The sequence below is a fragment of the Rhamphochromis sp. 'chilingali' genome, assembly GCF_963969265.1.
Source record: "Rhamphochromis sp. 'chilingali' genome assembly, chromosome: 1".
In the NCBI taxonomy this organism is placed as follows: Eukaryota; Metazoa; Chordata; class Actinopteri; order Cichliformes; family Cichlidae; genus Rhamphochromis; species Rhamphochromis sp. 'chilingali'.
This window is the reverse complement of record NC_137929.1, coordinates 9,570,083-9,583,230: the sequence shown is the minus strand read 5'-3', so window position 1 is coordinate 9,583,230 and position 13,148 is coordinate 9,570,083. Positions and strand designations below refer to the sequence as shown.

General features: G+C 39.5%; 1 protein-coding gene and 2 long non-coding RNA genes across 3 annotated transcripts in view; all 3 read right to left on the bottom strand.

Annotated features, from left to right (window-relative positions):
* The window catches only part of LOC308403400 (NACHT, LRR and PYD domains-containing protein 12-like), a 309,314-nt gene that overhangs the window by 188,283 nt on the left and 107,883 nt on the right, over positions 1-13,148 (bottom strand). The gene's annotated exons all lie outside the window — the stretch shown is intronic.
* LOC308403899 lies at positions 1,331-2,925 on the bottom strand. The gene is made up of 2 exons (XR_013973001.1): positions 2,390-2,925; positions 1,331-1,563 (listed from the first exon to the last, which is right to left on the bottom strand). It is a non-coding gene; the product is annotated as an uncharacterized lncRNA (long non-coding RNA).
* On the bottom strand, positions 3,058-12,076 carry LOC308403915. Its single transcript, XR_013973004.1, has 3 exons — positions 4,001-12,076; positions 3,792-3,903; positions 3,058-3,476 (listed from the first exon to the last, which is right to left on the bottom strand). It is a non-coding gene; the product is annotated as an uncharacterized lncRNA (long non-coding RNA).

The window sequence follows — 13,148 nt, the reverse complement described above, 5'->3', positions numbered from 1 at the left end:
GTTTTAACAGTTAAAGCAGTAGAGACGTGCTGTTTGCATGTGCGTGGAACTCTAGCGTCATTAACCAGGCAAGCTGTTAGCTTATAGGCTTAAAAGGACAGCCGAAGCTGCACAAAACACCCACAAACTTATCTCACTACAACGTAGTGCCAAAAATGTGACTCGCAGCTCGAGCTCAACACCGCTGCTGTAACATAAGACTGACATCCAGCTAACCACAGCTAAAAAGATATTTAGAGAAAACTTACTGTTTCCTCAGGTTACGTGAGTTGAGTTGTTTCACGCTGAAAAAAAGAAAAGGTTCGTTTTGGCTCTCACTGAAGAGACCGACACTGAAGACATAGCTGTTCTTTTGTACTGCTTTTAAGTGAAACATTCTTTGTATGTGAGGCCAAGGTTGTTCATCCTCTTCAGCTCTAGCGTAGACTCCGCCATGTTTTCATGTTTCTTCTTTCCGTGTGTCCGCTACTTTGAAACGCTTGGGCCGCTCTGCCCGGCACAGTTTCAAACTGGTCATGTGACTGCATGGCCACATCTCATTGGTAAAAAAGTAACGCAGCGTTCCTACGGGAAAGTAACGGTAATCTAATTACCGTTTTTGCAATAGTAATCCCTTACTTTACTCGTTACTTGAAAAAAGTAATCAGATTACAGTAACGCGTTACAAGTAACCTTACATCTTATATAAAGACACACAGACAAAGAACATTCCACAAACACACATGTTGGCTTCTCTCACGGGGCTATACCTCCTCCCTCACAGAGAGAATTATGACCTTGTTTTCTGAGTGGCCCTCACCTAAGGATTTACATCCCTGATAAGCAAACCCAGATAGCAAGGAAACATTGAAACACTGTTGAGTCAATATCAGGCTGTGTCATTGAACCAACGTTGAAATGTGACGTTGACCTAACGTCACTCTTGCACCCTTTTTTAACGTTGAAACAACGTCAGGTTTTGATGTTGAATCAATGTTGAAACCTGACATTGAAACAATGTCAGATTCTGATATTGAAACACTGTTGAGCTATGGTGTTGATTTTCCACCTCTTTCGCACAGTTGCTTTTTATTAAAACAACAGTTAAATCATGACTGGAAATCTACCTTTCTTTATAGGTATTTTAACCAATACTAAACTACTGCATGTTTCCATCAATACTTCAACCACCTAAACACATAATTGTACTTATTCCTCAAATTGGACAACCTTTATAAAAAAAACCCCCAAATGTCTCACAATGTATCATGTCAATATTAATATCCTAAAATAAGAAAGCATTGCATGTGATGTAACAGAGAAAAAAAAAAAAAAAAGGTCAATAGACATGTTTTGTTTGCTAAATACTTTATTAAAAGACAGTTTCCTATTTACATTTATATGTTTCACAGAAGTTTGTAATTTTTTACTCTGGGATGGGGATGCATGATGTGCGTCCTGCACCACCCAAACGATCTGGGGCGTATCGGAGCCATTTCTGCACTGCTTGCGCAAAGACAAACTCGGACATAGAGTTTGCCCCTAACTGCTGCGTCAGGCCATCTAGGACAAAAATACACACACCTTGGTGTTCATCTGAACAATAGACTGGACTGGACTCATAACTCAGACGCCCTCTACAGGAAAGGGCAGAGCAGGCTGTACCTGCTGCGGAGACTCAGGTCGTTTGGAGTGGAGGGCCCACTCCTGAAGAAATTCTATGACTCTGTTGTGGCTTCTGCTATCTTTTATGGCGTGGTCTGCTGGGGCGGCAGCATCTCTGCTGGGGACAGGAAGAGACTGAACAGGGTGATCCGAAGGGCCAGCTCTGTTCTAGGATGCCCTCTGGACCCAGTGGAGGTGGTGAGTGACAGGAGAACGGCGGCTAAGCTGTCATCCCTGATGGACAACATCTCCCACCCCATGCAGCAGACTGTGACAGCACTGAGCAGCTCCTTCAGTGGGAGACTGCGGCACCCACGGTGTGGGACGGAGAGATTTCGCAGGTCTTTCCTCCCCACTGCTGTCAGACTCCATAATAAAGACTTTAACTGATCAAGCACACACATCCATACATATGCAATAACACTAAGTGCAATAATCCTTTCTGTCATCGTTGTATTTTTACTCAGTTGTATATAGTATTTGTATTTGTATTCTATTTTTATCTTATTGTATATTTATTTTATTTTATTCTACTGTATATAGTATTTTATTTTATTCTATTCTGTACAGTTGTGTACTGTATTTATTCTTATTGTATTCTAATTTTTGCCTCATAACTTTTGCACTGTCCACTTCCTGCTGTGACAAAACAAATTTCCCACGTGTGGGACTAATAAAGGTTATCTTATCTTATCTTACACACACACACACACACACACACACACACACACACACACACACACACACACACACACACACACACACACAAACAAAAAAAGTGAATTAGAGCACATGAATAAGCTCTCGTTAACTGTCTTCAGCGGGGAGAAAGTATGTAAACTCCTAGGCTGATAAACATGAAAGTCACCAGGCGTAAATCTGCAAACTGCCGCATTTGATTCCCAAAGAGCTATGAGCGGAAAAAGTGATAAGTCTTAGCATGGTGTGCCGTGTATCCTTTAAAACAAAATAAACATGGGGTCCTCGGGCTGTACAAACTACAACCCGAGGACTAAACAAGCCAAAGACCAAAGACTCCATCTCCAGATTAATCGGACATGAAAGTCTTGTTATTAAGAAAGACAAAGTAATATAGCAAAAAAACAGTAAAACTTACCAAATATGCATTTGCAGAGCGCTGTATCTTTAAATGCCATTTTTTGCTTTGTCTGGTCCTTGGTTTTTTTCCCTGCCCAGTTTAGTACCGAGGCCAGCTCGTTTGTAATGGCATAAGCCATTACACGGCGGACTCGCACCTCCAGTGTGGTCCTTCCAATCAAGGCAAAGTGTCTCACCTATAGACACATTTTAAGAGATGGAATTAGCATGTCTCATGTCTTTAATGTGTATGCAAGTGCTTGTGTGTTTAATCAACAAGCCGTTGTTATGTATTTAAATCACATCTGACAGCTATTACACTTTATAGTTACAAAGTGTACATAACCTTTATATACTTACCATTGCCTTATTTGCCTCTTGTGATTGAAGAGCTGGCTCTGCATTGTTTAGCTCCTCAATGTTGTGCAAGGGCAAATCCAGAGGCAGTATCCCAGCATCTACCGATTCATTGCAGCCGGTATTGCGGATGGCTCTGACCTCCTCACAGAGTTCGTTAACAGCTCTCGTCAGGTCTGACAGAAAAAGATAATTTTTTTTAAGTATTTAAGAATACAGACAACTTGTCAAAAGTTTCCTTGTGTCACACACAGATATGTACAAAGACACTAGACAGTATTTTATTACCTGGTATTTTCACTCGAGGGGCCCGGGGAAACCATTTTTTTGTGGGCTGCTCATCCTCTGAGTCACTATATGTGTACAGGGGATTTGGTCTAAAGAAAAAAAGTTGAAAACGGTCATAAGTAATTACAAATGTGCTTTTGGAATATTTTTTCCTAAAGTTACAGTTTGATTTATAACAACACACACAGGAAACGGAGATGTGCAAGAAGGTACAGTATACAAGGGATTTTTGAAGTGCACAAGTGTACACGGCTTTGCATTTATAAAAAGTTTACAAGCTTCCACTTTTTGGACTATATTATGTGGTGATATTGCAGTATGCAAGCACCACAGATATGTACAAAAGACAAGATCATAAATTCTTAGCAATCAAAGATATGTTTGTGAAATAAAAAAAGTTTTACTTGTGCTTTCTTTTATGACTGGTCTGAGTTTCAGCTTCGGACTGAAGGTCAGACGTATCACAGTGTTCACTTAGATATTTCTGAAGACTGCGTTCTGCTTTGTGAAATGTGTCTGGAAGTACAAACACAATGTATGGCCAGACATAAATTAGGACACGAAAAACTTGTTATTGTTACATTTATACAACACCAATCCAGATGATACCCACCATGGCTTATTAGAAGTCGGACTGGTGCATAGGTGAGCCATGTTGCACCAGGATGAACTCTCCTCTTTACTGCGGCGTGGATCCTGAATGTGTCTCATGGAGGATATGGAGGCCATGACAATTTCTCCCCATTTATCCTTGATCTAGGGACTATTTCTGTACCACCAGTGCTAAACTGCACAATGCACCAGTCTTTCATTTTTATCCTTTTTTTAATTTGGAGTCCTTTTTTGCCCTGTCTAGGATAAACAGGAAACAGATAATTACAATATATTTCATAGTCACTACAAAACTTGATCTATTGATTGAACTAAATAATAAATAATAGCTTAAAATGTATATAGGCAACAATTACAAGCAAACCCGTATATGTAAGCATTTAAACACTGAAGATAATAACATTAACAGTATTTTGTCTAAGTCTGCCATTGTAGGAATTCATGGCACCGAGACAAAAACTTGGCGCACAGTGTGGCGTCAAAATAGGCGCACACCTTTGACGCTGCATTTTCTCCGTCTTCCTCGTCCACACGTAAATGCTAAACGCAGTTTACGTGTGGACAAAGGGTGCAAACGCAAGTTAGGTGAGCGTGCAGCGTAAAGTTTGAATTGAGTGCGAATCGAAGCGGGTGCTCTCCAATCATTAAAAGTAACAAAGTCATTGAACACATTTATACAGTTACCTTTACGTTTATCAATCATATATCACAGATTTACAATTTTTTGTAGTACTATGCTAAAAAGCAACCACAGAGCGAAAGTCTGGGTCAAGCGCCGAGGCGACGGCAAGAACAAAGGAACCCTCGAAGCGTTAAAGCTAGCTTTGTAAGGGAATATAACAGAAAAGTATGAAACGAAAATGTTTTCTTTGTTGATAGACTTTGTTTGCAGTGCAATTTATTTGTTGCCGGATTGTAAGAAGAAAGTAGACACAATTTCGGGCTCCCACATTTTATCCGAAACTTTACATTAACAAGTTTTGTTTTGTTTTTTTTTACTGTTATTCAAATGCAACCGTGGAAATAACGAATAGAACAAAAGTCATTCATTCTTACCTTATACTAATCGTGGCGCAGGCCAGTGCAGTGCACGAACTGATGCCTTCTCCGGTCAATTCCGCTGAGAGTAAATCTAATGTCCCACTCTACTGTACAAGACAATGGTTACCTGGAGGGATGTACCAATGTGATAGGGGTGCTGCGGAATAGTCCAAGCAGCTTTAATTTCCCGCTCAACCATAAATCGATGGTTTTTCAACGTGATTGTTGTCACCTTGTCAACTATAAATAGATCAACAATCAACGATGACAGAACAACAGTGAATCGATGTTATTTCAATGTCAGTGTAAGGTTTCATCAGTATTTCAATGTTGTTTCAACATTGGTTTTGTGTTGACATTTCAATCCTGACGATTCTGATGGTTCAGATGGAAAATCAACATCTGTTCAATGTCTCCTTGCTATCTGGGAAAGGAGTCTCGCTATCTGTTTAATGTTTCCCATTACAATGGCCTCATTGTGTTAACATTCCACATGCATGTGAACTAGTTACAGGAGTGCCCTGAGAAAGCGATATTACTATAACTAATGTGATATGGTTAAATATGTGATTATTACATGAGAAAAGAAATTTTCCACCACAAGAAGAGTTCCCAAATGGTACAGTGGACACATGTGTGACTGCTGTGATTAAAGCATCTTTCTTTCATCTTAACAAGTGAACCGTCAGCTCGTTCAAACACACGTTAAAGTTTGTTTGGCTCGACACCACCGAACAGAGGCAGCAATATAACACAGCTAACATTAACAGTGCAGTGAATCCTGCTTGTGCCGTGATATTCAGGACTGCAAACCGAGCAGCATCACTGACTTTCAGCTTAATGTGTTTGTGGATATATATCTGACTTTAATTATCCATAAAATCATCACATTCACTGTAATATTAAGGTCGACTATTGAACGGCGTATATTTTAAAGTCAAAGCTTTAAAACCAAGTTAACGCACAAAGTACAAACATCACTAATGTCACATACCTTTGCCAGCGTGTGACCAACAGTAATGTTTTAATCTTCTTTGTTATTTAACATTTGCACATAAATAAGTGGTATAACATTCAATACTTAGTTTTAAAAGTTTACTTTTCGGCAACCACGCTTCAGCCATCTGCTTGTTTGGGGGGTTTTTTGTGAAAAAATTAGCCAAAGCCACTGCTGCTCTATGAATTCTGGGATATACTGGGCTGCGAATGATACACCTGACCCATCCTTCAAATCCGGGAAAGTGAAGGGCCCATTGGTGGCCTTCAGGCTACAACCCTGAATTGGGATACAGCCATAGAGTGGGGTGCTTGGCCTGTCCTCCACGCTGTTTATCTGGCTTTTTTTAGACTTTATTTTCATTGAAAGTTTTATAGTTTTTCCAAATTATAAATCCACATTTCCAATATATATGAAGGTGATCTGCCATAGTTTCCCCACAGTTTCTCCAGCAGGATCCATCTCTCGGTTGACCTTTTTGTTTGTATTTTATTTTGGGGGTTATAAAAAAAAACTAATAAAATTTTTCCATGTGAATTCCCTCCATGTGAATTCCAATTCCAATAACCCGAACTAGTAGTTTTCATCTGATTTCTTTTCAATTTTTCTTACATATTTAAATATTTTATAAGTTTAGCTATCAATTTATTTTTAATCTTGTCATGGCCCTGGGTCAGTGACCCAGCGCTTTTGGTTATCATTTTCTAGTTTATGATGATGATTATTATTTTTTGAGTTCTATGTGTTATATTTGGTCTGCCTTTGAGTCTGTGTCTCTGTCTGTCTATGGTGTCTCCCCATCTGTTTGTGAATCTGTCTGTTTAGTTCAGTGTCTTGTCTGGTTCCATGTGTCTGAGTTTCCTGTTTTATTGTGAAGGTCTGTGTCATATGTGAGTGTGCTCAATTTACGTTTCCCCTGCCTCGTCAGCTGTGATTTCTCCCAGGTGTGTTCCCCTCCTGTCTCTCATCCCTTGATTACTGCCATCTGTGTATTTAAGCCCTGTGTTTCTCTGTGTTAGTGTCGCGTCGTACCCTCAACTAGCTGTGTGTTCTGCGTCTATGTTCCTAGTGTTTGGTCTTCTGCTCCAGTTTAGTGTTTCTTTCCAGTGTTTCAGTCCTTGGTTCCTCTGTTCTGACTTTTGGTTTTCTTTTGGTGAGTTTAGTTTGTACGAGGTTTTTCCCAGCAATAAAGCTGCGCTTTTGGGTCCACCACTCCTGCTTGCCTGCCACACAGCGATTCATGACAAATCTTACCTCTAGCTACCTGGCCTGACCTGTCTCCCCAATGTGATGTTTGTATTGTATGTACGGTTGGCAAGGTCTGTCATCTCGGTTGTGGGCAAAAGACCTGCAACTGACAAATAATGGCTATCTCATCATCATCTCATCATCACCTTTACCTTTAGCTTTACCTTTATAAGCCTCTATTATAAGAGGGACTAGGCCTCTACTATGTTCTTCTGTAGTTTTTATGTTACTGTTAAAATAGGAGCTGACCTGGAGATATTGGAAAAAAAAACTTAGTTTTCCAAACCATAGGTGTCTCTTAGCGAAACTATGCAAATTACATATTTTTGCTAAGAGACAAATGTGACATAGCAAAATTATGTAATCCTTCTTTTCCTGACATTGACCAAAATGGTCCAATCCCCCTTGTTAACCAATTTGTATAACGTCCATCTATTTGTGCAGGGATAAATTCCCTATCATATGTGACCCATCTGAGTTGTTTCATGTTGCCTACTGATTTGAAGCTTTCGCATTCATCATACCATATCTTTAAAGGAGTTTTAGTCCACTCGTTTAGATTGTTTTTCTGTTCCAAATATATATTTTTTTATCTCCTAATATTGTTTGTAGTGGTAATTTTAATTGTGTCACATCTAAATATTCCCAAGGGTACAGCAACTTAATCTCATTCTTGTGAGATTTAAGATGACATGAAATGTTTGCTTTCTTGCTGTGGTATCATTTTTATACTTTAAACGGGGGTTAACAAAGTCATCCTAACAAAACACACACTTACAAATCGTTTCCTTTTCTTCTGATCTACAGCCGCAGCCTATAGAGATTGACAGACCATGTGACTTAGCGTAGTCACGCTAAGTCAGTTAGCTGCGTGCCAATGCCAAATTGTTATGGAAATTTTAAGAACAACCTGCACCACACCTTGTGAGCTTGATTGAAGTACGTTTAATAAGCATATTACAATGTGACACATTCCAGCCAAACACAGGGATCATCTCTAAATAATGGCCACCACCCTTACAGCTTATATACACCATCACAGATACTCTCGAACATTCCACAGCACATCATGCATACCTATACCTTCAATTCAATTCAATTTTATTTATATAGCGCCAAATCACAACTAAAGTCGCCTCAAGGCGCTTCATAGATACAGAGAAAAAACCAACAATCATATGACCCCCTATGAGCAAGCACTTTGGCGACGTTGGGAAGGAAAAACTCCCTTTTAACAGGAAGAAACCTCCAGCAGAACCAGGTTCAGGGAGGGGCGGCCATCTGCTGCGACTGGTTCGGGTGAGAGAAGGAAGACAGGATAAAGACATGCTGTGGAAGAGAGACAGAGGTTAATAACAGATATGATTCAATGCAGAGAGGTCTGTTAATAGATAGTGAGTCTGTTAGCTGTTTGACAACTACTCTTTCAAGGATTTTTGATATGAAAGGAAGGTTGGAGATTGGCCTATAATTAGCTAAGACTGCTGGGTCTAGAGATGGCTTTTTGAGTAAAGGTTTAACTACAGACACCTTGAAAGCCTGTGGTACATAGCCGATTACTAGAGATAGGTTGATCATATTTAAGATCGAAGAATTAATTAATGGCAGGACTTCTTTGAGCAGTTTTGTAGGAATGGGGTCTAAAAGACACATTGAAGGTTTGGAGGAAGTAATTATTGAAGTTAACTCAGAAAGATCAATTAGAGAAAAAGAGTCTAACTTAACATCAATGGTACTAAGAGTAGCTGTAGATAATATTACATCTGTGCGATGATTACTGGTAATTTTTTCTCTAATGATAAAAATTTTATTTGTGAAGAAGTTCATGAAGTCATTACTAGTTAACGTTAAAGGGATGGTTGGCTCAAAAGCGGAGGGCTTTCTTATAAAGCAGCAAACTATTTCTCCAGGCTAAATGATGATCCTCTAAATTTGTGACACGCCATTTCCTCTCCAGATTACAAGTCATCTGCTTTAGGGTACGTGTTTGAGAATTATACCACGGAGTCAGGTACTTCTGATTTGAGACCTTAGTTTTCACAGGAGCTACAGTATCCAGAGTCGTACGTAGTGAGTAGGTGAAATTATTAACAAGATAATCGATCTCTGTTGGAGCAGCGTTCAGATAGCTGCTCTGCTCTGTGTTGGTACAGGGCATTGAAGATGATAACAGTGGGTGGATTATATTCTTAAACTTTGTTACAGCGCTTTCAGAAATACATCTACTGTGATAAAGTCTACTCTCCACTGCTGTGTAATCAATTATTGTAAATGTAAATGTTACCAGGAAATGATAGAATAGAATAGAATAGAATAGAATAGAATTCAACTTTATTGTCATTGCACATGCACAGGTACAGGGCAACGAAATGCAGTTTGCATCCATCCAGAAGTGCTTTAGTGATATAGATATATTACAATATATATTACAATATACAATATACAATATATATTAGCAATAATGTAGATATGTAAGTATATTACAGAATGACATGATCAGACAGGAGAGGGTTTTCAGGAAACACTGTTAAATGTTCAGTTTCTATGCCATATGTTAAAACAAGATCTAGAGTGTGATTAAAGTGGTGGGTGGGTTCTTTTACATTTTGAGTGAAGCCAATTGAGTCTAATAACAGATTAAATGTTGAGGCTGTCCTTTTTAGCATCTACATGGATGTTAAAATCACCCACAATAACTATTTTATCTGAGATGAGGATTAAATCAGATAAAAAGTCTGAAAAATCAGACAGAAACTCTGTGTAAGGCCCAGGTGGACGATAGATGATAGATAACAAGTAAGACCCGGTTTCTGAGTTTCACAGCTGGGGTGGACAATGTTAAGCATCAGGCTTTCAAATGAATTAAAAGTCTGTCTTGGTCTTTCATTAATTAATAGGCTGGTGTGAAAAATTGCTGCCACACCGCCCCCTCGGCCTGTGCTTCGAGATTTCTGGTAGTTAGAATGGCTCGGGGGTGTTGATTCATTTAAACTAACATAATCATCCTGCTGCAACCAGGTTTCTGTAAGGCAGAGTAAATCAGTTTGTTCATCAATTATTAAGTCATGTACTAACAGAGACTTGGAGGAGAGAGACCTAATATTTAATAATCCACTTTTCACTGATTTACTCTTTGGTTCAGATGTGGATACTGTATTGTTCTTTCTTTGTAATTGTTTATGTTTAAGTTGTTTATTGCTGGTTTTTAGTTTGTTTTTTGTCTTTTTGGGAGCTGACACAGTCTCTATGGAGATGGGTTTTTCAGTCCAGCTCATCCTTGACCTTCTCCATCTCTTAGAAAGGTTATGACCACCCGTAACCTCACTTAAAGCAGGATGTCTGGAGATCTTCCAGTCTACAATGGGTCCACCGTGAAGGTGCAATAACAAGGGGTCCACTTGTGATAGCATTCTACATGCATGAATACAACTGGTGAACACTAAAGTGAGGAAATAATAGCACTATTACTAATGTGAAAATTGATTAATACATAAGAAAAGAAATCTGCCACCACATCATGAATGGTAAATGGCCTGTATTTATATAGCGCCTTACTAGTCCCTAAGGACCCCAAAGCGCTTTACATATCCAGTCATCCACCCATTCACACACACATTCACACACTGGTGATGGCAAGCTACATTGTAGCCACAGCCACCCTGGGGCGCACTGACAGAGGCGAGGCTGCCGGACACTGGCGCCACCGGGCCCTCTGACCACCACCAGTAGGCAACGGGTGAAGTGTCTTGCCCAAGGACACAACGACCAAGACTGTCCAAGCCAGGGCTCGAACCGGCAACCTTCCGATTACAAGACGAACTCCCAACTCTTGAGCCACGATCGCCCCGTGAATAACATACCGCTGGTAAATACAGACAGAAATGAACAACTACAAGATTAAGTCTGCATGGCCCACAAGCTCATGCGACCCTAGGATGTTGCTGTCATCTTCCTGCTCCTGAAAAACATGCATACATCCACCCTTTTCCTTGTGTGGGTGGAGAAGTTGCAATCTTGCATATCAGTGTAAAGTCAGTCAAACATTTGTCCCCATTATCAGTCCAGTCAGTCTCTATATCTTTATTGCTGATAGCAGAACTTCTTATTTCGAATTAAGTTTCTACTGCTAGCTTGTTGTTTCATTAACATTAAAAAAGAAAGAAGTCTCTATCGTAGTCAGGCACAGCTAACTCCTGTTTGCGAGTTAACTTAGCCAACCACACTGTTTGTTGTTAACAGGTACCCCCTCATGATGTGTGCCACTTCCTATCTGATTTTTGCTCCCCCTATATGGAGGAATACAATAGCCACACACTTCAAAAACAGAATTCTGTGCTTAAATAATGAATTGTAGAATAAATTCTGCATTTGTAAAGTCATTTTTGAATTCCACATTAGCAAAGAGATTTTTGAAATGTTTTATGAGGTGCTTGGAAATGTTGTAGGTGGCTGAGTTTATACTGCTACCAATGAGTCTGAGCGGGACTCCTTTGTGGAACTATGGAAGTCCGTATATACAGGGTGTAGCATCCCCTGGGTAAAGGCGGTGACATACAGGACAGTCAGTGGCTTTTATCCTTTCAGGTGCTTGTAGGGCCTACAAGCACCTGAAAAGGAAAAAGTCATCAAGAAAAAGTCATCAATTGCCTACAATGACTTTCTTTTTATAGCTGCTTCTGGGCTTTCACCTTGAAGTTTCATAGGTATTGTTGTCACTAAGGAGTGTAGTAATGTTTATTTGCTCTGCTTCTTTTTTATCTGGAATACAATAAATATATATACTTTTTTGTGCCCCAGCTGAGTAACAGCAGAAGAGTCTGGTGGAGCAGCAGAGGAACAATTTCAGCCATTTGGACTCAGCTCAGCCACTACAGAGGAAACAATGACTTCAACACAAAAGGTGAGAAAAATATCACAGTTACATTGTTATCGAAACTGTGTGCACAGCTGGTTGGTTTTTAAAAACCCTTTAACACCAGCTTTATATTTCCATCCTGGGCTCATCCATATATAGAGATTGACAGACCATGTGACTTTTGCGCATTTCATTGTGGGTACGAGTGGCAATAAAATCAATACACCGCATCAAGCACTAGCATTTCCAGCACCTGTAATCATAAATTTTGTGCTTTTAATCCCAACTTGCATTTTATTAGCCTCAAAAACAGTTATGTACAAAACGATGGTGAACACGGCAGGTCTGTACAAAGACAGAGTTGACGAAAAGGCATAAAAAAAAGTACAAGGAAAATATCTGAATGAAAGGGTTAGACCCATACAAGCATACAGAGTGGAATAAGGATGTTACTGTGCTGCCCAACTTTCATCACGCACATATGTATTATTATATAGTCCTAAGTGTGAGTGCATACACTCACAAAATGTTTAGTAACTTCAGATCCCTGCAACAAGCCCAAGTCCAGTTTACTTTGGTGATTTGTACATTCCTGCACTTTGTAGGCTGGTTTTCCAACAAAACACAACAAACTTTAGCCCGCAAAGCCACAGTGAACAAAGCAGCAGAGCGCAACAAATTCAATTCAAATCAATATAAGACTTATTTGTAACCTACATCAACAATTATGTTATTATAAATTACGTAATAACTACAACAGAAGACTTACCTTTGTGGAAATGCTTGCTGCAGACTAACATGTGAGCTAGAGTGTTCTGAAACGTTATATTTGGTCTGCAATCAAGGCCACCCGTCAGCTCTTTGTTTCTTCGGAAACATGGCTTAAACAATTTCTCTTCCATGATGTAATCTGATAAAAACCGATCTCTTTACTCGTCGGATTCCCATTTTACGTCGTATTTTCAATCTCTATACTGAATCTACATTCTCAACCAAAAACCGCAGAAG